Source organism: Kogia breviceps, chromosome X (genome assembly GCF_026419965.1).
Source record: "Kogia breviceps isolate mKogBre1 chromosome X, mKogBre1 haplotype 1, whole genome shotgun sequence".
NCBI classification, from domain to species: domain Eukaryota; kingdom Metazoa; phylum Chordata; class Mammalia; order Artiodactyla; family Physeteridae; genus Kogia; species Kogia breviceps.
In genome coordinates, this window is record NC_081330.1 from 131602245 (window position 1) to 131627327 (window position 25083).

Sequence of the window (25083 nt, forward strand, 5' to 3'; positions counted from 1 at the left end):
CCATAATGTCTAGGTCAGACATATTACCCAGCAATAACTCACACTCATTTTGATAGAAAAGGAAATGGGAGTGTCCTGTGAATGGATTGTCTTCAAGTATTTTGTGGGACGTGACAGCTAAGGTTTGAAGCAAGAGCATCATGGTTTTATGAGTCTGTGGATAAGTGGAGGCTCTTTATCCACTCACACAATATTCAGTCTTTTAACAAATAGTCATGTGCTAAACCACTGCCATTTGGAACACTGGGATAACAGTGGTAAGAAAAAGATATGTATTTTAAATAAATAAATAAATGTATGTATGTATATATGTATGTCAGCCCCGTCATGGAGCTTTTAGTCTGGGTCCCCTACTCTTTTTTTATTTTTTTAAAATAAATTTACTTATTTTATTTTTGGCTGCATTGGGTCTTTGCTGCTACACGCGGGCTTTCTCTAGTTGCTGCGAGTGGGGGCTACTCTTTGTTGCGGTGCGCGGGCTTCTCACTGCTTTGGCTTCTCGTTGCAGAGCATGGGCTCTAGGCACTTGGGCTCTAGGCACTTGGGCTCTAGTAGTTGTGGCATGCAGGCTTCAGTAGTTGTGGCTCATGGGCTCTAGAGCGCAGGCTCAGTAGTTGTGGCGCATGGGCTTAGTTGCTCCATGGCATGTGGGATCTTCCCGGACCAGGGATCGAACCCATGACCCCTGCGTTGGCAGGTGGATTCTTAACCACTATGCAACCAGGGAAGTCCCCTGGCTCCCCTACTCTTTAAGGGTTAGGTAGCCCTCTATCTTCTGAGCATCCTTGCCTTTACGTCTTCACCTCTTTCTTGAGTACTTATTCCCAATGGGGGACTCTACTAGGTTTCTTACATGGTCTTCTCCAGATATTAAAATACCTTGGGGCTTCCCCTATCTGCAGCCTTTAGAGAGCAGAGAGTTCCTTACTGAGATGTCCTTTGTTTTCTTCCTATAACAGGAATAGTCACCAGATACACGTACCGATCTGAATTGTGGGGTTGCTTGCCTTCTGGGGTTTCTGCCATAAGCTGTTTTAAGAGGCTTTGGGGCTGGAGGTTCATGGTTCTCATAGGACATTGTCAGGGACTTGCTGACTCTGTCACCTGAGAAGCTAGGATTCGCTCCATCACTGCTTCTTCCGTTTTCTCGTGCGTTGGGGGGAGGTTAGCTGTTGTTTGCTGGAGCTGCAGGTACCTCCTGTTGTGATGGAGCAGAGATCTTTCTAGGTGGCTGGTGGACTTGGCTTGCCTTGCAGACTGATTAGGGGTCCATGCTAGTGGTCCAGCTATTGTCTCTGCCAGATGGACAGTTTGGTCATGTGACATTTAGGAGGAAATGAGCCCCACAAGATGGAGGCTTGCTATCGGTGCATCTGACCTCACAGCCAACGTGGGTGGGGACCTCGGAGCCCTTAGATTGCATTTGTGGTATTATTTGGGGGAATAATAATTTTCCTCTCTCTGTGTCAGGAGATGTATATTCTGGACCACTGTATCCTAGAACACTCGGTTGGCTTGAAGTCACTTCTACTTTTCCATGCCGATATACGACATCCTTCCAGAGCTGAAAGTTCGTGCACCAACTGCAGGAACCTTGAGTTTTAGTTTTGTTTGTTTGCTTTGTTTTATTGAAGTATAGTTGATTAACAGCGTTGTGTTTCAGGTGTACAATGAAGTGATTCAGTTATACACATATATATCTTTTTCAGATTTTTTTCTCTTATAAGTTATTACAAGGTACTGAATATAGTTCCTTGTGCTATGAAGTAGTTCCTTGTTGGTTATCTATTTTATGTATAGTACTGTGTATCTGTTGATCCCAAACTTCTAATTTATCCCTCCCTCACTCTTTCCCCTTTGGTAACCACAAGTTTGTTTTCTATGTCCATGAGCCTGTTTCTGTTTTGTAAATAAGTTCATTTGTATCATTTTTGTAAGTTCCATATATAAGTGATATCATATGATATTTGTCTTTTTCTGTCTGAGTTACTTCACGTAGTATGATAATCTCTAAGTCTATCCATCTTGCTGTCAATGGCATTATTTCATTCTTTTTTATGGCTGAGTAATATTCCATTGCGTATATGTACCACATCTTCTTTATCCATTCATCTTCCTATGGGCACTTAGGTTGCTTCCATGTCCTGGCTCTCATAAATAGTGCTGCTGTGAACATTGGGGTACGTGTGTCTTTTCTTATTATGGTTTCCTCCAATATATGCCCAGGAGTGGATTGCTGGGTCACATGGTAGTTCTTTTTTTAGTTTTTTAAGCACCCTCCATACTGTTTCCATAGTGGCTGTACCAATTAACATCGCCACCCACAGTGTAAGAGGGTTCCCTGGCTTCAGCAGCTATGCAGTTGTTCATAGCGATATACTACTAACACAGAGAGAACAGCCTCAATCCAGAAAACACGCAGCAAACACTACATGGAAATCATAGCCTTTTGCCTCTGCTACTCTCCCTCCAGAGAAATTTCCAGACTTGAAAAAACTTTTTGTGCTTTCTCCTATACTTCCAACACTTGAAATCAGAGAATAACAAGTCGTGAATTGATAATGAAATTACCACAGTCAAACCAACGCTGAAGAAAACATAAAGATAAAAACCGGGTTGGGGGAGGGATGGTATCGAAAAGAAAATGTAGACCTAGTAAATCTCAAACATGATTTTTGGAGAAAAGATAGATGTTCTCATTAAACTACATAACATACAAAAAAGGAAAAAAACACAAGTGAAAATTAAGAAATGACAAGTGGGAAAACAGAGATGTAACGAATTTGGTAACAAGTTCAGTAGTAAGCGAACAACACATTTACAAGAAATACCTATTATGGGATAAGAAAACTGGTTAAAATGATCCAAAATGACATATAATCTGTAACTGCTTTTCTTGGAATAATATAAAACATGGTTTAAAAAATGGCTTTAAACAAAAAAGAACTTCCAACAACTCAAAAGAAGTAGCTTATCCAGATGATTTTACAGGAAAAAGTACACACCAAGCTTTCAAAGAAAATATTTATTCCAGTGATTTTTTTTTTTTAGACAGTGTTGGAACCCTGAAAAGGAGAACCTTGGAATTTTCTGGAGTGAGTGTAAATGGTAAAAACACCTGGACACACAGCACACACACAAACATTTAACATAAACTCACCTGTGAAATTTGACTTGTTTTATGAATTTCTGACAGTGTGGTCTTAAAATCCCAAGTGGGGTGTGAATCTCTCTCTCTTTCCTTCTTTCCCTCCCTTCAGTTCTATCCTTTTTGCTTCATATAATTTGAAGCTCTGTAAATAGGTCCATATACATATAAAATCATAATGCCCCCCTGATAACCTCCCCCCGCCGAAGAACCGTCTTTATCTCTGACAGTAGTCCTGTGTTTACATGAACTTGGTAGGAGATTGGAAGAGCCACTTATGATCTGTTGGTATGATCATGTTTTCACCTTAGTCCTTTTCAATCTGTGTCTTTAGACTTCAGTGCATTTAAAAATAAACAGCGTATAGCAGGGTCTTGCTGGTTTATCAGCCTGACAATCTGTCTTTTAACCGGCGCATTTAGTCCATTTTCATACAGCGTAATGTTCGATGTGGTTGCATTTCAGTGGGGCCAGCTTGACATTTATTTTCTGTGCGGTCCATCTGTTGTTGTTTTCTCTGTTACTTCTTTTCCACATTCTTCCATGTTTTAGTATAATGTTGGTACTTTAACTGTTTATTATTTTTAGACATTTCTCTTTTTTTCGGTAGTTATTCCATTGATTACAATATACCTCTTAGATGCTTATTTAACTTAAAAAAAAAAACCTGTATATCTGAATCACTTTGCTGTACCCTGAACCTAACATAACATTGTAAATCAACTATACTTCAGTTAAAAAAAAGAAGGCATAACATTGTAAATCAACAATACTTCAATTAAAAAAATAAGATGTGATAGATTGGTCAATGAAGGCTTTTAAATCAGAGTACAATAATGACAGTTGGATTTTAGAAAGGGCATCTTGGTGGCCTTACAGAATACAGGAATTAGACGGGCAAAAAGCACAAGTGGTGGCTCGTTTGTTCTAACAAATGTCCCAGATTAATGTAAGATACTAAAAATAACAGAAGGTGGGTATAGGGTAGATTGGGCTTATCTGTACTATTTTACTATTTTTAGTAAATCTAAAATTATTCAAAAATGAAAATAATAAAAATATTTCTTTAAAAACAGTGGTAGGAAGATACTGGGGGCAAATATCACAGAAGTTACAGGAAGAAAGAATTTAAGAGTAGATAGAAACCACCTTTGTAATTAATTGCAGATGAATCAAGCCAGTAAGGGACGGACTTAAGGTTTTAATAAGAAAAAGTTCATTAATGACCATTGTGAAACCGGTTAAAAGAGATTCTGAGATTTTTTTTTTTTTTTTTGCTGTACGCGGGCCTCTCACTATTGTGGCCTCTCCCGATGCGGAGCACAGGCTCCGGACGCGCAGGCTCAGTGGCCACGGCTCACGGGCCCAGCCGCTCCGCGGCACGTGGGATCCTCCCGGACCGGGACACGAACCCGTGTCCCCTGCATCGGCAGGTGGACTCTCAACCACTGCGCCACCAGGGAAGCCCTGAGATTTTTTTTAAAAGCAAAATATTACTAAAAAAATAGAATTGAAAAGCAATTTTCCATCGCTTCTATGTTATCAATAATATTTTATACTATCTTATTTTTTTCATTTTTGACCGCGTGGTGTGGCACGTGGGATCTTAGTTCCCCAACAAGGGGTCGAATCCAGATCCTGCGCCCCCTGCATTGGAAGCGTGGAGTTTTAACCCCTGGACTGCCAGGGAAGTCCCTCAATGATATATTAAATGTTTTAAGTACTTAAATTCTTGTTGAGAGACCTAGTATAGTATCGTATTTCTGAGTTTTAATATATTTCAAGTGAATGGTTATTAAGTTATAAACATATACCAAAATATGATTTTAATATAATTTTCCTTTAAAAGTCATTCCTCAAAATTGAGTAGTCATGGGGTTAGTAAAGTTCCTTTTGTCACAAAGGCTGCTTCTTTATGAATGGCTGTTAATAGCTCCATCTACCTAAATTATCTTAAATATCAGATTCCTCTAGCCGTAGTACTACCCACCTTTACATTTGTATGATGTAATTTAAGGAAATTAGAAAATGTCAAGGGTTGCCAAATTAGCAGTACGTGCCTTGATCTTGAACCCAAGAGTTGTATATCTAATTTATCATTCATCTCGTCCATGGGCAATTAGATGAGGACGTTAAAGCTAACTTCAGAGGCAGGATGGGATTTCAGCTTGCATTTTCTGACTGCAGGTAGATGAATTTCGGAGGAGGATGGATCAGGTCACAGGGGGAAGATTGGTGACTGGAGCAGGATGGTGTTTCTCACCCAGGCTCAATTTTCAGGGGTTGTGTGTTCTTTCAAGGCTCGCTTAATTTTTCCAAGGACTGGTTTCTTCATCAACCCTGAGGGTATACATAAAAACAGATCCAACTAGTAAACGGAGTACACTGGGACTGCAGTTGCTGAGGATTGGAATTACTGTTTTTGTTGTGTTTTTCATAAGCACACACTCCCATGCACCTCTGCACCTGGCTGCAAATTCACTGGCCTTAGCACCCTAGGTAACGTGAGAGTAGGTACATGGAAAACCAGTTCACGGTTATTTGTCACCAGGGTCATGTAGGGTTGGGCTGAGCCTCCCTGGGTAGATAAACCATAGCTGGAAAATAATCCTTGGGAGAAAAAGAAGTTTATCTGGACACCTCCATGGAAAGCACTGCTTATTGAAGGCGGCTGGGCTCCTGTAATCTTCTTGGGCTCCTTGGGCAAGAGTTGGTCGTGTTGGGTCCACATGAAGGGTGATTGCCGTGAGCCCTGCTTCTTGTTAGTGGGTCCTGCAATAACAGATGCCTGCCTTGTTGTTGGCCAGTCGTCTGGGGACTCCACAAAATTTATTTAGGAGGAATTCTTGATGGGGACAGCTGCAATTTTTATATCACCCGTGTGGGTTAACAACAAACCTTCCCAATACAGTGAGTCCCCTACATATGAACCTTCAAGTTGTGAACTTTCAAAGGGGCAGGTGTGCATTCGCATGTCATTTAAGTTAGTTCATGTGTCTGGCATACACACTGTCACGTGTGTGCATCCTCTACAACTGGTTGTGCTTTTGTGTACTGTACAGTGCTGTGTAGAGCACAGTAATACAGTATCTTTGTTTCAAGCCCGGGATGTCCGGAAGAAAGCGTAAAAGCAGCAGTGCTGTAGCTGGTGCTGCTAAGAAGTGCCAGCTGTTGTACTGGACTACTGTACTTTTCAAGGTACTGTACTGTAAGATTAAAAGTGTTTTCTTTGTTTTCTTGTGTTTGTTTTTATGTATTATTCGTGTGAAAAGTATTATTATTATTTGTTTAACATCTTTATTTGAGTATAACTGTTTTACAATGGTGTGTTAGTTTCTCCTTTACAACAAAGTGAATCAGTTATACATATACATATGTTCCCATATCTCTTCCCTCTTGTGTCACCCTCCCTCCCACCCCTCTAGGTGGCGTGTGAAAAGTATTATAAACCTATTACAGTACAATACTATAGATTGCGTTAGTTGGGTACCTAGGCTAACTTTGTTGGACTTACAAACAAATTGGACTTACGAACGTGCTCCTGGAACTCGTTCATACGTAGGGGAGTTACTGTATCTCTTTGGGAAAATGTCATATATCGAACCACTCATTCTGTGTGCACCAACCCCTTTAAATCACGTGTGTAGTCACCTCGGGAGAGGTCATAATCCCAACTGTGATGTTTCCCTTTCATAAAATAGGGGAGTGTCTGGGAATGGCGCTTCCCACCATTCTTCCCAAGACTAAATTTCACTGATATCAATGCCTTATATAGGTCTGTAATACATCCTGTTCTGTGTGGTAGGCTACCACGTTTATTTCAATTTTACTAACTTCCATGAACCACTTTGTGTCAAAACAAAGTTACTATTAGATTTTGCAGATTGGTGTTGCTATAAATCTTTCAATTTATCTCCACTCACACACCAGACTGTAGCTTAACAGTCCAGACATATAAAGGTAAGCTCTTCAAATGTACAACCGTACCTTCATCAATGAAAGAGGGAAGGAACAAGTAGGACAGAAATATCCTTTGCCTAAAACATTAAGAATTGTTTCAACAAACTATTATGTATAAAATAAGCTACAAAAATATACTGTACAACACGGGGAATATAACCAATATTTTATAATAACTGTAAATGGATTATACTGTTTAAAAATTATGAATCACTATATTGCACACCTCTAATTTATATAATATTGTACATGAACTACACTTAAATTAAAAAAAAATTCTTTCAAGCTTTCCACATTTCCATAACTAGTTCTTGGGATATATACGTAGGCTGTGTGTTTTATAGCCTATAGAAATACTTAGAACACTTTGTTCTGATGGCAATTTTTTCTCAAGTTATTTGGAAGTATTTTGAGACCATTTGGGAATATTTCTACCCTTTTCAGGACAAGAGGAAGTCAAATAAATTTTGTCAAATGTGGATGTATCAAATAATACAAGCTTGGTACCTGGACAGGTATGACTATATATACAAGCTCCAACACTATACGGTAGGGCACCCCGATTAATATCTTGCAGCCTGTGTCCACATCTATAAAAAGAAGATACTATCAAATTTTCAAAATCATCACACTAATTAAATAGGAAAGCTCTTGTGATAACCTTAAAGAAATAGAGATTAAACTCAAAAACACTTTTTTTCTCTATTCCTTAGCCTTAATGAATGAATGACAATGTTTGAATTAGAACAAAAACAAAAACAAAAACACCCCAACTATTTACATATTACAAAAGATAGCAAGAATAAAGCAGGATTGGAAATAGAAAATAATGTTGAAATGTTTGCTAAAATTCTGCTTGATAAATCTCTCCTTTTCCTTTGGAAGGAAATGTACTTTCATTTTAGAAAATTTGGAATATGAAAGACAAAAAGAGTCAGAAGCCTTACTCCTCCAAAATTCCAACCCAAATCAATGATGAGAGTCGATGAAGATAATTAATCATCTTGTTCTCTAATATAACTTTCTCTGTGCATGGGGAAATGAACAAAAACAAGGAACTATAGTCATTTATAAGAATTTTACGAATTTTAAATTTTATTGTATTATTTTTAATAAATTTATTTATTTATTTTTGGCTGCGTTGGGTCTTCGTTGCTGCGCGCGGGCTTTCTCTAGTTGCGGTGGATTCTCTTGATGCAGATCACGGGCTCTAGGCACGCGGGCTTCAGTAGTTGTGGTACATGGACTCAGTAGCTGTGGCTCGTGGGCTCTCGAGTGCAGGCTCAGTAGTTGTGGTGCACGGGCTTAGTTACTCGCGGCATGTGGGATCTTTCCAGACCAGGGCTCGAACCCGTGTCCCGTGCATTGGCAGGCGGGTTCTTAACCACTGCGTCACCAGGGAAGCCCTGTCAGTGTATTTTTAGGGAAAGAAAAATGTCCCTGTGTTTTTCAGGAGCTTTAGTATAAACATACAGATAATCGAATGCCTATCAATAGCCTACCATGCTTTACTGAGATGATTATCAGCACCTGCTTTGAAATATGAAAGTAAGGCCATTCCATAGTAATACCTGATGATTTGGCAGCCAGAACTTTTATCAGCTGACAGGAGAGCTCCAGAGAACCTAAAATAATATGACAAGAGACAGACTATAATTACAATCCGTGCAAGATCACTGCTTAACTAAAGAGACGATGGTATAAACAGTGGAAATACTAGAGGAAAAAAAAACAGATAAAGCCTTGCAGCTACTACTCAGGAGTAGTTGAATAGGACACTTTCAGCAGTGAAATTGAATCTTTTATAATGGAACAGTGGGGTTTAATATATAATTATTATCTCTGAAAGCAGTAACATGAAAAGCAGTGAATAAAACCAAACACAGGAAATAATGAGAAGATTGTAGGATGCAGCCATAATAGCAAACTAGAGCTTTTGGAGAGTAACCCAGATACAAGATCACCAGGAGACACAATTTTGACATCTCTTGAGTAGAATGTGAAATTCTTCAAAAGTAGAAATATGTAGACCTCATGTCTACATAGTGTCTTCTGACTAGGATTAACAATGTCTGGTGTCAGAAATCCAGTCAATTCTTATCCCAAAAGAGAATAGAAATATAGAAAAGCTAAAAATCAGATGAAGAAAACACGCTAGGAAAAAAGTATTATAGGAAGAAACACCACACTTAAAACTAACACGGCATCAAAATAAGTATAACATGTGATCCTTGGAGCAACAGGAATGAAAAGACAAATACATGAATTAAAAAGTGAGCTTCCTGGAAAGATACTTAAAACAGGTAAATATACTAAAGGCTTAAGAAACATCCCGCTGTAGAAAAGATAGTTTGGAAAACACAGGAATATGGAAGAGTCATTTTGGTAAACACAGCAAAAGCAAATTTGTATAAAGTTAAAATAGTTAGAAAGTAACATTTTATTCATATATAATTTTTTTTTTTTTTTTTTTTTGCGGTATGCGGGCCTCTCACTGTTGTGGCCTCTCCCGTTGCGGAGCACAGGCTCCGGACACGCAGGCCTAGCGGCCATGGCTCACGGGCTTAGTTGCTCCGCGGCATGTGGGATCTTCCCGGACCAGGGCACGAACCCTGTCTCCTGCATCGGCAGGCGGATTCTCAACCACTGCGCCACCAGGGAAGCCCTATTCATATATAATTTTAAAAACTTTCCATGGAGCAAAGAGAAACTGGGATCTCTATACTGATGAGCTGTATGGTATTTCAAGGGCTATTCAATTATTATAGAATATGGTCCTTTTAGGTTTTATAAATCATTGTCTTTAAATTTTTTTAAATTTAGTCTACTTTATATGTTATGGACTGAGTAGAACCAAAAAAGGGAGCATATTTTATTCATATATAATTTTTTTGTAAACTTTTCATGGAACAAAGAGAAACATGGATCTCTGTGCAGATGATTTGTACCATATTTCAAGGGATATTCAGTTATTGCAGAGATATGGTCCTTTTAGATTTTATAAACCATTGTCTTTATTTCTTTTTTAATTTGGATGACTTTATATATCATAGATTGAGTAGAACATATTTTATCATACATAATTTTTTTAAACACTTCAGGGAACAAAGAGAAGCTTGAATCCCTATGCTGATGATTTGTATCGTATTTCAAGGGATGCTCAGTTATCCCAGAGATCTGTGATATCAGTTGATGACAGAGATCAATTATCACAGAGTATTTCCCACTTTCTTTTATCTTCTGTAGTGTTTGTTTTATAGAAGCTAATGCTATGGTATTTGTGTGCCAAAATATGCACAATTAAAGCTTCCTGGTGGACTGTATTCTCGTTAATTAGCAGTGTCATTCTTTTCTCTCTTTTAAAATTTTTTTAAAATTTATTATTGGCTGTATTGGGTCTTTGTTGCTGTGCACGTGCTTTCTCTAGTTGCGGCGAGTGGAGGCTACTCTTTGTTGTGGTGTGCAGGCTTCTCATTGCGGTGGCTTCTCTTGTTGCGGAGCACAGGCTCTAGGCGCGCGGGCTTCAGTAGCTGTGGCACGTGGACTCAGTAGTCGTGGCTCGCAGGCTCTAGAGCGCAGGCTCAGTAGTTGTGGTGCACGGGCTTAGTTGCTCCACTGCATGTGGGATCTTTCCGGTCCAGGGCTCGGACCCGTGTCCCCTGCATTGGCAGGCAGATTCTTAACCACTGCACCACCAGGGAAGCCCCCAATCTTTTCTCTTTTGATAGTGTTTTGTTTTATTTTTTCACTAAATTAACCTTCTCTCTAGATTGACAACAGAAGTGGGTTTTGGTTGGGTTTTTTTTTTCTTTTCTTTTTTTGCCATTGTTATTAGATTTTGCCCATTCTTTTGTCTGCATCATTTGAGTCCCTTTGGATTTTGCTTTTTCCTTTGGATAACATTTTGTGTGTGTGTGTCAATAGATAAGATCAGATGTCTTATATTTGTTGGTAGGATGAATGTATTCTGCCTTGAAGGATTCTATTGTCCTAACTTGTGTTAAGTAGATAGTTATATTTCACGGAACCCTGTACTTTGAGTACTCTATGGAATTGCTGCTCTGAAGAAGGATGAGATTAAGGAAATTCCACATCCTTTGCCTTTTCACAGATGTCACCATCTGATTTTTGTTGATCACATTATTTTCCTAGCTGAATCTTAGTCCTATTTTAACCCTAAAATGTCCAAGCATAGTTAATGTATGCTGATAATATATAAATAATCTTGATCTCCATCTGTATAAAGAAATTATGTAACTTGTATATTTCTATACATATTTATATATTTAGCTGGGAAGACTTTCAAAGAAAACCCAGTGTTACACTTGGGTTTAGTTAGATATACAAGACTGATTAACCTTTCTCTTAAACAAAAATTAAAACAAATACAAATTTTCTTCTTTTATTTTGGTCAGTTTTATAAGCCTGATGATAATACAAACTCAACACGAGTTTGGAGGAGACTGGAAGTCAGGGATTCACATATAGACTTGGAAAGAACCTTAACTCATAAAAATTTTTGAAAGAAATTTAGAAAATTCTAAAATAAACTAAATTTATTTGGTTTTATATAACCTCAAATCAGCAGTTATAATGCCAAGGTTGTGTATATAGATGGTTACATGGGCATAAATGTGTATGTACAATGATATTATAATATTTTTTCAAATAAAAAAATAAATATTTGCACTAAACTGGAAACCACTTAATTATCCATCAGTGTAAGCTTGCTTAATTAAATAAAGGTGTATCAGGAAGTGAGATACTTGAAAGGCAAAACAGTATGATAGATTTGTATCAGTTGACATGGAACGTCTTTTTCTACCCAAATAGGGTGTCAAACAATATGTATAATTAACTTCCATTCATGTAAAGTGGGGGGAAAAGACCTATATTTCAAAAAGTGCTATATTTTCATATTTTAAAAATAATAATTAACATTCACATATTATTAACCAATGTTTTTGAATGGCTTATATGAAGGCGCTGTTCTATTTATCTTGTTATTATTCTGAATAAGGGGCCCAATTCTATCTGGCATGTTTGTATCTGTTTCTATGTAACTTGTATATATCTACAAACTGCCCAGTTTCTCTGAAAGTATTATCTACGAACATAATTCTCTACTTCTATTATGTACATCAATAGAATAATCCACAAGAGAAAATGTATGTTCGTATGTGCAAAATTACCTGCTCAATTTTAAAGCATCAGCATGTATCAAGAGATTATTTTTTGAAGACCCTTGATGAATATCATCCATATTTAGACAGCTTTAAAACTTTACTTTTTGGTAAAAAAATAAGCCTTTAGTGATATTTCCTCCTAATTTAGTTTAAATGCATCAGTCTTTGTTTTGCCGTCAAACCATTGATTATGGTGTTACACAGCCTTGTGACATTTATGAACTGTCTAAATGACTAAGCGCAGAAAATTGAAATAACAGGGACTTTGGGTTATAGACAGATCCGCAGTGAATAATCCTATGTTAATTTTCCTCTTGTGCAATTCTGGAAAAGCCATTTAGGTTTTCTAAATTCATTTCTGATTTGCAAAATAGAGCAAGGTATCTGTTATGGGCTGAATTATCTGCCCCTCCCCCAAGAATTTCTGTGTTGAAGTCCTAACCCCCAGGACCTCAGAATCTGACTGTATTTGGAGGTGAGGTCTTTAAAGAAGTAATTGGGATAAAATGAGATGATGCAGGTGGGTCCTAACTCAGTAGGAGTAATGTCCTTATAAGAAGAGGAGATTAGGACACAGACACACAGAGGGATGACCATGTGAGGACACAGGGAGAAGACAGCCACTGACATGGGCAGTAAAGAGGTTTCAGGAGGAACCAGCTCTGACCATACCTTTGTCCTTGAACTTCCAGCCTCCTGGTTGACTTGTAGACTTCTAGTGTGAAAACAAAATGCTTAGCTTTATTCTACAGAAGTAGAATTATTAGTAGTAATAATAATTTTCTGACACATGGCAAACAATTCATACATTGATTTCCTTTCTTTTTATTCATTGACCTCTAAGAAGTAGGATTACTAGGTTGAGATTGAACTTGCAGAATAATTGTCTTCATAGAACTGATGCGGTAGTCTTTAGAAATGTACAATTCTCATTTTTCTTCTTTCACAAGTCACTGAACCATCCTGAGAAAAATCCCTTCTTCTCTAGACACAACAGCACACATTTATATGCTTCTCACATGTAAATTCCATGCACTATGTTTAATGTTCATTTTGTGGTGTTTCCCAAGAGAGCAGCCAGAGAGACCAAGATATAAAACACATAAAAATAAAAGTCAGAGCTCAAAAGAATGTCATTTCCTCTTCTCTACTTCATGAAATATAAATATTTTCAATTATCAGTGTTCATCAGCTTTCTACCACTGACATGTTGGAAGAAAATTTACAGCTGTCTCTTTACTTTTGATTTTATTTTCACACTTAATCTTGCTTTAAGTGTAATCCTATGACATTCAGATGTTGAATATGATTTCTATTTTTATGAGATGGGAATACAAGTGGGAGGAAATACTCAGTTATCTCTGAGAGATTTTTATATCTGCATCTAGTCAGTGGCCAATTCTTCTTCCCCCATTGGAAAGGTTAATATCTACTTTTTCTAGTCCAATATCACTGCTATCTCCTTTTCCTATTTATCTAGTGGATTATCACAAGACCATATGTTAGGGCTGAATCCATTTTCCCTCTGATCAGAGAATCTTCAAAGCCAAAGTTTTGCTGGACAGATGAAAATATAGGACAGTGGAAAAGTGTTCCAACTCCTACATGAACAGAAATGGACTTTGAAATCCAGTTGAACAGCATGCCTTGTGCTACTGAACTAAAAATCTTGGGTAAATAGGCATAATAATACTGTTACTGAATAGAAGTTTGTGTGCCCTACGCACAGTGAGGCCAAACAATACCGGAAAGGCAGACTTTAGAGCAGGGCCGAGCAAGGAGAATGGGCAGCTTGCACTCAAAAACCCTGAACTCTCTGATGTTTCTCAGGGAGGAGTTTTTAAAGGCAAAATTTGGGGTGAGGGCTGCAGGGTGTGTGACCTCTTCTGGTTGGTTGGTGGTGAGGGTGGTTCTCCAGGAATCTTGAGCTCAGCCAGAAGTTACCATCCTCCCCTCCACCCTCCCGGGTGGGGGCCATGGTTCCAACAGAAGAACTCAGAGATAGCATTATTTATATCCCTTGAGGCAGAACCAGGACCCTGCCCCAAGCCTGCACTATTGTGTCTTGGCTGTTCCTGCCTTGTCTCTGCATCCCCTCCCTTCCCTGATTAGCAGCTGTTTGAATCTGCCCTTTGGAACTCAGGGAAGGTCTAGGAGGCTGAAGCCTTTATCCTGAAAATAAGCAACTGGGGACATGGAAAGGTTTTGGGGCCCAGGAGCCCCACAGGTTCCTGCTTGGTTTCAGTATTTCCTAATGCAAAGAATTTTGTTTTTAAATGAAATCCTACTGAGCTGATACACATAAAACATATCAGGATTTCAGGAAACACCCATTAGAATTTAGTACTTTTTTGGTATTTTGACTATAAAACCTAATTCATTTTATTATAATTGTCTGAGATACTCTAAATGTCCTTTCTCTTATATGTGGATTCGTTAAAATTTTCATGGCTCCCAAGGAACAAAGCCTTCCATTCCACTCATAATCCCATATTAGAGACTCTCATCATTCATGTTCTGCAAAAGTGATCAAATCAGCTCCATAGGGTTGCCTCACCTAGATTCACTTCACCTCCACTCTTCCAGCTGAAACGGTCATGATCTTCCAAAACCCAGCTGAGACTGCTCACTTATCCATGTAACCTTTTTCTACCATTTCCTTCTTTCAAGTCTCCATCTTGTACAAAATCCTTTATTCCTGTACTGACTTTGCAACACAACTGAAACCATGCAACTGAGATTGGGACTTGGACCCACGGGCCAGGACTTGAACTTGGCCAAAACCCAGATTGGGACTTGAAGCTATGGCCTTTTAACTGAGATCACACAGCTGGTCTCAGAACTTAATGAAGCTCAGGTTCTTGACATCTCATCACAGAAGGAATTCTGTGAGAGAAAAAGTGATAGGTGATAGGTGGGTTTATTTGGAGAGAAACACACTCCACAGAAAAGAGTGTGGGCCATCTCAGAAGGCAAGAGTGGCACCAGGGTATGGGGGCTGTCAGTTTGTATAGGAGTGGGTCATTTCATAGGCTAATGAGGGGGAGGAGTATTCTAGCTACTTTGGAGAAAGGGTGGGGACTTCCAGGAATTGGGCCACCACCCACTTGTTGACTTTTAATGGTCGGCCTTGGCACAGTCATGGCACCTGTGGGCGTGTCATTTAGCATGCTGATGTGTTACAGTGAGGGTATACTGAGGCTTAAGGTCTAGTGGAAGTTGACTTGTCAGCCATCTTGGACGTATTTCGTTCAAACCATTTACATCGTGTCCTCGGGCTGTGTCATTTTTTTAAAGGTTGTGCCCTAGCCCCCTTCCCTCCTGTTTCACAGCCATGTGTACTTCCTGCTGCTCTATTGTAATGAAGTATAAGATTTCCCAAAGGCTTTATCTTTTGACATCCACAATATGATGGGTTGTGTTATGGAACCAAACTTGGGTCCACTCACCCACGTGCAGCAAAGCCATGTACTGACTCAGGCTTGTAGTGAAGGAAGGTCCAGCATTTATCTGCAAGACTCCCAACATGGGTCCAAGCAAGGGGAATGGGCAGCTCATGCTCAAAAGACCCAAACTCCTCAAAGGCTTTCAGGGAAGGGTTTTAAAAGGCAAATTTGGGGTGAGGGGTTCAGGGAGCATGACTTTCTTCTGATTGGTGGGTGAGGAGGTAACAGGGTGATGTTTCAGGAACCTTAATCATCAACCTTTTGTTTTCAACCAGACTGGGTTCTTTGTGCTTGTGATCAGCATGTGGTCACCATCCTCCACTTGGGTTTGTGGGGGGAGGTGATGGTGGTGTCTTCGTTTCAGACTAACAACTCAAATTGGAATCATGCAGTGGTTGTCCTTCAGTGACTGACTTATTTCAGTTAGCATAACGCCCTCCACATTGAGCCGTGTTGTAGCATATAGCAGAATTTCCTTCTTTTTTCAGGTCGAATAATATTCCATTGTGTGTATATAGCACTATATAATACAGTTGTAAAATATTTTACAGAATGCCAGAGAATGTACGTACCTAGTAGCACAAGCTCATTTTTAAAAAAATAAATGGCAGGACTACAAAGTGAAATAAACAAATATTCTACCATTCTGGAGAATGTTCACACAATTCTCTCAAGCATGCAAAACATAAATGAATAAAGATTCAGATAATTAAAAAAAAAAAAAAAAAAGGGCTTCCCTGGTGGCGCAGTGGTTGGGAATCCGCCTGCTGATGCAGGGGATACGGGTTCGTGCCCCGGTCCGGGAAGATCCCACATGCCGCGGAGCGGCTGGGCCCGTGAGCCATGGCCGCTGAGCCTGCGCGTCCGGAGCCTGTGCCCCGCAATGGGAGAGGCCACAACAGTGAGAGGCCCGCGTACCACAAAAAAAAAAAAAAAAAAAAAAAGAAAAAAAAAAAAAAAAGATATGTGTCTGATTGTTTTGTAGATCCCTCAAGGAGGAACTAGGACTCTGTCTTACTGATTAACTGTTGTTCAAGCTATTGTGTTTAACTGCTTTTCCTTTCTTTCTTCATTCCCTCACTTTAGTAACTGACTGAGTCTCTTAGGAACTCAGGGGAGGCCTAAGGGACTAAAGCCTTTTTCTACAAACCAGAAACAGGGGACACAGAGGGGCTTCTGTACAAGGGAAGACCCTGCAGCATCTCTGTACCTGCTCGGTACTGACCCGGCTTGGTTTCAGTACCCCCTTTTCTTTGATATTCCTCAGTCCAGAGTGGGGAGGGTTAAGAGAGAGAATAAAATTTTGCATAGAGAGGTTAATCATAAACTCAGCAGTGGAACTTGGATTTAGGGGGACTTGTTTTCAGCTGGTGAACAATTTATGTATGCTTACTGAAACAGCTGTTGATGGGTTGATAATTTTTATTTTTTAATCAATGGTTATTTCTTAATGCTTATGTATATTCTTGGACTGAGAAAAAGTGATGAGAGGTTATGCTGTTTGGCTAAGGATGGCAGTGGAGTGGGGGAGATGCCTTACATTCCAGAATTAAAATCAAGTTCATAAAATTAGCAAAAAAATGCTAGCTTTTCAGGTTTTGTTCAGGGTGGCTGAAAAGAAGCAAGCATATTGCAAGAGCATTTTCAGGAGAGTTCTAAAAAGAAGAAAAGAACCTTTCTAAGTTGCTAAAAGAATGCATTCACTCTTGAATGGTGTTGTGTGCTCAGTGGGCTGGAGAGTGTAGTTTTTGTGTTTATTTGAAATTAACATACCTTCACAGTGCTATCCTGCTGTCCTGTGTCATGGGAAACTAAAGATCTTGCAAAGTGAGCTGTAGGAGCCCAGATTTCTTCACTTGATTTCATGTGCATTATTTTTTTTTGTCTAGTATTTAAAGAATATCACTAACATCCTCTTCTAAACCATACAAATCATAGCTGTTTAACTTGATTTTTTAATCCATTTAACTTTGGTGTACTGAATTCATGGAGAATAGTTACAGAAGCATTCTGAATTCATTTATGGAAAGAGAAAGCCTAGTTTAATTTTATTTTGCTGTAAAGGGTTGATCTCTGCATAACCACCTATTAAGATAGCATCATCTACCAGCTAATATAATGTAATAATACAATGGCTCTATCAAGCCCTTTCCAAAAGTGTACTGTGCTTCCTATGTAAAAATATCACTTTGGTAAAGTTTGCAAATCTGAGAAGTAAGGAAATTATAACAAAGTACATTTCATTTATTTTGAATTAATAAGATTTTTGGTTACCTGAACTTTAACATATTCTGGTATGTGTCTGGATGCTTGGGAAACATAACACACTATCAGTCAAGAGTGCATATAATTGGCAGATACCAAAAAGACTAATATGCCGCTTAATTTTTGTACACATAAAACACTAAAACTCTAACCTATCAAAATGTATGCTTTGGTAAGATGCATTGAATCTCTTTCTCTTCATTTTTCTTGTAGAGTAAAGCTAGACAGGATGTGTTTAAATAATAGTATAAATATTGACTCAGACTTGTAGAACAAAAATCAGGTTAAATATCTAAGTCACTTGAAGCGGTATGCTTGTTATTAATTTATGCTCTAAACAGATGTAGATATTTCATTGCATTTTGTGTCTGAATGAAGACACAGAGTACACATTCAAATAATATTTCTTGGGCTAAATTTAAATGCTTACCTTTGTAAAATAAGACAAACCAAACGATATGGAGTTAGGGGCAAAGGTGGGGAAAGAAACTTGACCCCCTAGTGAATTGAATATTTCAGGCAATGGCATAAATTAAAATTGCATGTCTGTGATTATTATCTCAAGTCTTTGTCAGTCTTCCCAAACATAAAACTACTTTAATCCATGTGGAAAGGAGACATAGAGATGTCATTTTCTAAAAAAATAGTCACCACAGACATAGAACAGACATAAAAATAGTCACACAGAACAGACTTGTGATAGCCAAGGGGAAGGGGAGATGAGGGAGGGATGGACTGGGAGTTTGGGGTTAGCAAATGCAAACTATTGTATATAGGTTGGGTAAACAACAAGGTCCTACTGTAGAGCACAGGGAACTATATTCAACATCCTTTGATAAACCGTCATGGAAAAGAATAAGAAACAGAATGTGTGTGTATATATATATATATATATATATACACACACACACACACACACACACACACACATATATGTGAATCACTTTGATGTACAGCAGAAATAACACAACATTGTAAATCAACTATACTTCAACAAAGTAAGTTTTTAAGAAAAGAATAGTCACTATAAGAAACAATAATACAGTGTCAATAGCTGTATACACTTTCAAAGAGCCCTGCTCCCACAATCAATCAAGACTTGCTTCAGTAATAGCTAAGAATTCAGACTATATTATTGTTTGTAGGTATTAAAGAATGGAATGCATCAGCTCTCTTCTCTGTGGCCATATCACATAAACAAATGTAAATTCAACATTGTTTCCACCGAATTCCCACCAGTCTATAGAATAGTAGATGCTTGATCGAATTGCATGTTACAAAGTTTCTGCAATTTTAATAGAACCACAAAGATGCATGGAAGGTTAAGATTATCAACTGTCTTCCTGCAGCCTTGGGCTAAACAGATAGTAATTAGCAGTCATTTTCCACCCGGTAAAGTCCACCACAAGGGCTCTCCAACCCCGTATCTCAAGGACAAACAGTTAGTAAAGGTGTTGCCAAGAAAAAGAAGAGAAGCATCAGCTGGGGACGCAACCATGTTCCTGGAAGGGTTACTGGATCCGTGGGAACCCAACAGGATACGTGGGCTTACCCCTCACGTACTAGTCTACTCTTCCGCCATCACTCACTCAACTTCCGTAAAGATACACCTCACACTCCGTCCATTCTGGACTTCTCCAGTTGCCGAGTCTTAATCCCATGTGTGCCCTTGCAAAAATGTGCTTTCACCTAAAGAGGCACAGTGCAGGTTCAAATCCACCTTCAAACCGGAAACTATTCCACAAAGGGATTCTTTTTTTTATATTTTTTAATTGAAATATAGTAGATTTACAATGTTGTGTTAATTTCTGCTCTACAACAAACTGATTCAGTTATACATATATACATGCTCTTTTTTGTTCTTTGTCATGATGGTTTATTACAGGATACTGAATATAGTTCCTTGTGCTCTACAGTAGGACCATGTTGTTTATCCATCTTATATATAATAGTTTGCATCTGTTAATCTCAAATTGCCAATCCATCCCTCCTCCACCCCTTCACCCCCTTGGCAACCACAAGTCTGTTCTCTGTGTCTGGGAGTCGGTTTCTGTTTCTTACTTAAGTTCACTGATGTCATATATTAAATTCCTCATACAAGTGATATCATATGGTATTTGTCTTTCTCTTTCTGACTTAACTTCACTCACTATGACAATCTCTAGATCCATCCAGGTTACTGTGAATGTCATTATTTCATTCTTTTTGATGCATGAGTACAATTCCATTGTATACGTATAATATCTTTTTAAAAATTATTATTTATTTATTGGCTGTGTTGGGTCTTTGTTGCTGTGCACGGGCTTTCTCTAGTTGTGGCAAGCAAGGGCTACTCTTCATTGTGTTGCACGGGCTTCTCATGGCAGTGGCTTCTCTTGTTGTGGAGCATGGGCTCTAGGTGCATGGGCTTCAGTAGTTGTGGCACGTGGGCTCAGTAGTTGTGGTGCATTGTGCTTAGTTGTTCTTCAGCATGTGGGATCTTCCCGGACCTGGGCTCAAACCCATGTCCGCTGCATTGGCAGGCGGATTCTTAACCACTGAACCACCAGGGAAGTCCTATCATATCTTCTTTATCCATTCATCTCTCGATGGACGCTTAGGTTGCTTCTTTGCCTGAGCTATTGTAACAGATGGTGCTATAATCATAGGGGTGCATGTATCTTTCTGAATTATAGTTTTGTCTGGATATATGTCCAGGAGTGGGACTGCTGGATCATATGATAGCTATATTTTTAGGTTTTAAAGGAACCTCCATACTGTTCTCCATAGTGGCCGCACCAATTTACATTCCCACCAACAGTGCAAGAGGGTTCCCTCTTCTCCACACCCTCTCCAACATTTGTTATTTGTAGACGTTTTGATGATGGCCATGCTGACCAATGCAAGGTGATACCTCATTGTAGTATTGATTTGCATTTCTCTAATAATTAGTTCTGTTGAGCATCTTTTCATGGCCTTTTGGGCCACCTGTATGTCTTCTCACAAAGGGATCTTTAATCTCTCAAACCATGGCATGGAGAGCTTACATCCAGTGTTACCCCAAGTGTCCCACTAACTGGGGTTGGAAGAAGACCTCCTTGTTTCTCTCCTAGCAATTTTAACAGCAGAGTTTAACCTCATGACCTTCATAGTTTGGGGAAAATATTTTTCTCGGATGATATGTCAGAAATGTGGCTTCAATCCAGTTGGCAGTCATGTAAGTAAAGACGTTGCCAAGCGGAGACATAATTTGCTTGTAACACCAGCAGCAAGAGAAGGAACATGGGCATGCTTGCCTCTCACTGATATTGTCTCCATGATCATTATTTCAAGCATGAACAGTCATAACACTGAATAAAATCACTCACCTTATCTAGGTGATACCTTTGGGTTATAGTTATTTATTTACTTTTATTTTCTAGGGGATTTGGGGGGGCTACAAACACCCAAAGAGACCAAATAAAAGTTCTAAAAACTTTTCCACTGTGACCAGCTATTTTTGTGGGACTCTGTATTTTTGGTACCATTCTACAAGCTCTACCCACTGACATTTTAATTAATATATATCAATACATTTCTCTCTAATTAAATACCTAAAAATGGGAGTTTAGCACCATAAAATTTGCACTCACCACCGAAAGCCCTGCCCCTCTCTACATGGCTTCCATAATAATAAGGTTGTAGATAATAGTTTGCGTTTGTGTTTTTTTAATACCAGATGTTCTGCCATTTATTCAAACCATAATATACCATCAATTGTAATGTTTGCAAACAACAAAAAACAGCTTGCTGATAGCCCGAAAGCATTAAAATGTTAAAACAGTATACTAGATCATTTTTTTCAAGCATGGCCTGTAACCTAGAATTTTATGTGTGTGTAATTCTTTGTGGAAGTAAATTGGAAATAGGTGGTAGGGGTTATCTCGTACACAATTAATGACTATCATTTTAGATGGCAGCTATTCTTAGAAACATGACTCTGTATTAAGAAAATAGGATATAAATCTGTCTTGATGGAACTTAAAGTGATTTACTTTCCTTCATCTGTATGACGGTCATGAGGCTGTTTTCTTTCCCCTTCTGGAACGAGGCAAAATGTACTGAAAAAGCTCAAAACTTTCTTCTTCCTGTAGTATTTGGTTTTTCTATAGTGATACATAATGTCTCAGGTGTAAATATACTTTTCAGAATCATGGTAACACCAAAGGCACCTGATTGTTTGTTATTACTGCCCTCATGAATAGAAACTGTGACAGAAAATAAATTTTTAAAATTTATTTTCTTTGCGTATTTCTATTAATTTTAACTTATATTAGTCAGCGAGGACTGCCATAACAAATTAACATAGACTGGATGGCTGAAATAACAGAAATTCTCTCTGTCCTGGAGAGAGAAAGTCTGAGGCTGAAAGTCTGAGATCAAGGTCTCGGCAGGTTGGTTCTTCCCGAGGCCTCTCTCCTGGCCGTGTAGACGCCCGTCTCCTCTCTGTGTCCTCACGGGGTCGTCCCTCTGTGTGCATCTGGGTCCTGATCTCTTCTTAGAAGGACACCAGTCCAGTTGGATTAGGACCCACCCATGTGACCTCTTTTTACCTTAATTACCTCTTTAAAGACCCCATCTCCAAATACAGCCCCTTCTGAGTTCCCGAGTGTCAGGACTGCAACTTGGAATTTTCAATTGGGACACGATTCACTCTATAACACCCTCCAGTAGAAAGATTGGATGCTTCACTCAGTCCGCACTCAGCGCACATCAGTACATTTCGTTGTTCCTACTTGAAGCCCCTGAACCCACCTGAGCCAATCAAAGCACCTCCGCAGGATTTATACCGCTCAGGTTGAAGAGAGAGGCAATTTTTCTGGTAATCCAACTTCTTTACTCCAGGCATAAACCAGCTCTTCCATTGGAAGGGAGAGGTGATTCAGCTAATCAGGTGGGTCCTTAAGAATTGTAGTCTGAAATAGCGTTTCTCAACATCTAATGCGGTGGTCCCCACCCTTTTCGGCACCGGGGACTGGTTTTGTAGAAGACACTTTTTCCACGGACTGGGAGTTGGGGGAATGGTTTGGGGATGATTCAAGCACATTACATTTATTGTGCGCTTTATTTCTATTATTATTATTACCTTGTAATATATAATGAAATAATTATACAACTCACAGTAATGCAGAATCACTGGGAGCCCTGAGCTTGTTTTCACTTGCCACTACTGATAGGGTTTTTTGTTTTGTTTTGTTTTCTTTTGCGGTACACGGGCCTCTCACCGCTGTGGCCTCTCCCGTTGCGGAGCACAGGCTCCGGACGCGCAGGCTCAGCGGCCACGACTCACGGGCCCAGCCGCTCCGCGGCACGTGGGATCCTCCCGGACCAGGGCATGAACCCATGTCCCCTGCATCGGCAGGCGGACCCTCAACCACTGCGCCACCAGGGAAGCCCACTGATAGGGTTTTGAGATGAGTCTACAAGCCATTGATTTATGATGGTCTCTGTGCAGTCACACCTCTCTGCTCATGATCATCTGTATTTGCAGCCGCTCCCAAGCCCTAGCATCACTGCCTCAGCTCCACCTCAGATCATCGGGCATTAGATTCTCATAAGGAGCCCACAACCTAGATCCCTCGCATGTACGGTTCACAGTAGGGTTCACGCTCCTATGAGAATCTAATGCTGCTACTGGTCTGACAGGAGGCGGAGCTCAGACGGTAACGTGAGTGATGGGGAGCGGCTGCAAATACAGGTGAAGCTTCGCTCGCTCGCCTCCTGTTCACCTCCTGCTGTGTGTCCCGGTTCCTAACAGGACACAGACTGGTACTGGTCCAAGGGCCGGGAAATGGGGACCCCTGATCTAATGCACACAGACATTCCCTGCTGATCCTGTTACAATGCAAATTCTGATTTGACAGCCCTCTGCTGATTCTGCATTGCCAGCAAGCTCCCAGTCTATACCTTTCTGAATTGAGGTGGTCCAAGGTCTCCACCTTGCCCAGCACAAGAATATAGCTATTTATATGGAACACGGGGCTCTCTGGAGGTCTGAAAATACTTTGAGGAGGTTCTACTGACAAACCCATCTCCCCCCCGTTTTTATTTTATTTTACTCTTTTAGTTAATTTTTATTGGAGTATAGTTATTTTACAATGTTGTGTTAGTTTCTCCTGTACAGCAAAGTGAATCAGCTGTACATATACATATATTACCTCTTTTTTGGATTTCCTTCCCATTTAGGTCACCACAGAGCACTGAGTAGAGTTCCCTGTGCTATACAGTAGGTTCTCTTTAGTTATCTATTTTATACATAGTATCAATACTGTATACACGTCCATCCCAATCTCCCAGTTCGTCCCACCCGCCCCCTTTTCCCCCCTTGGTATCCATAGGTTTGTTCTCTATGTCTGTGTCTCTGTTTCTGTTTTGCAGATAAGATCACCTATACCATTTTTCTAGATTCCACATATATGCATTAATATACAGTATTTGTCTTTCTCTTTCTGACTTACTTCACTCTTTATGACAGTCTCTAGGTCCATCCATGTCTCTACAAATGACCCAATTTCATTCCTTTTTATGGCTGAGTAATATTCCATTGTATATATGTACCACATCTTCTTTATTCGTTCCTCTGTTGATGGACACTTAGGTTGCTTCCATGACCGGGCTATTGTGAATAGTGCTGCTGTGAACATATGGGTGCATGGATCTTTTCAAATTATGGTTTTCTCCAGATATATGTCCAGGAGTGGGATTGCAGGATCATATAGTAGCTCTATTTTTAGTTTTTTAAGGAACCTCCATGCTGTTCTCCATGGTGACTGCACCAATTTACATTCCCACCAGCAGTGTTGGAGGGTTCCCTTTCCCTCACACCCCCTCCAGCATTTATTATTGGTAAGAAAATTATCACTGCTTAAAAACACATAATAATTAGTTGACATAGACTTCACTCCATCTTAATTTTAAAACCTTAAATATCCTAAATGATTTGAAATAAGTAGGATTTTAAATTAAACATTACCTAAGTGACCATATAATGAGAGTTTATTTGCTAGGGGAAATAAATGTCAATAATATCAAATTCAGCATCAAAGACAACCCAATGATA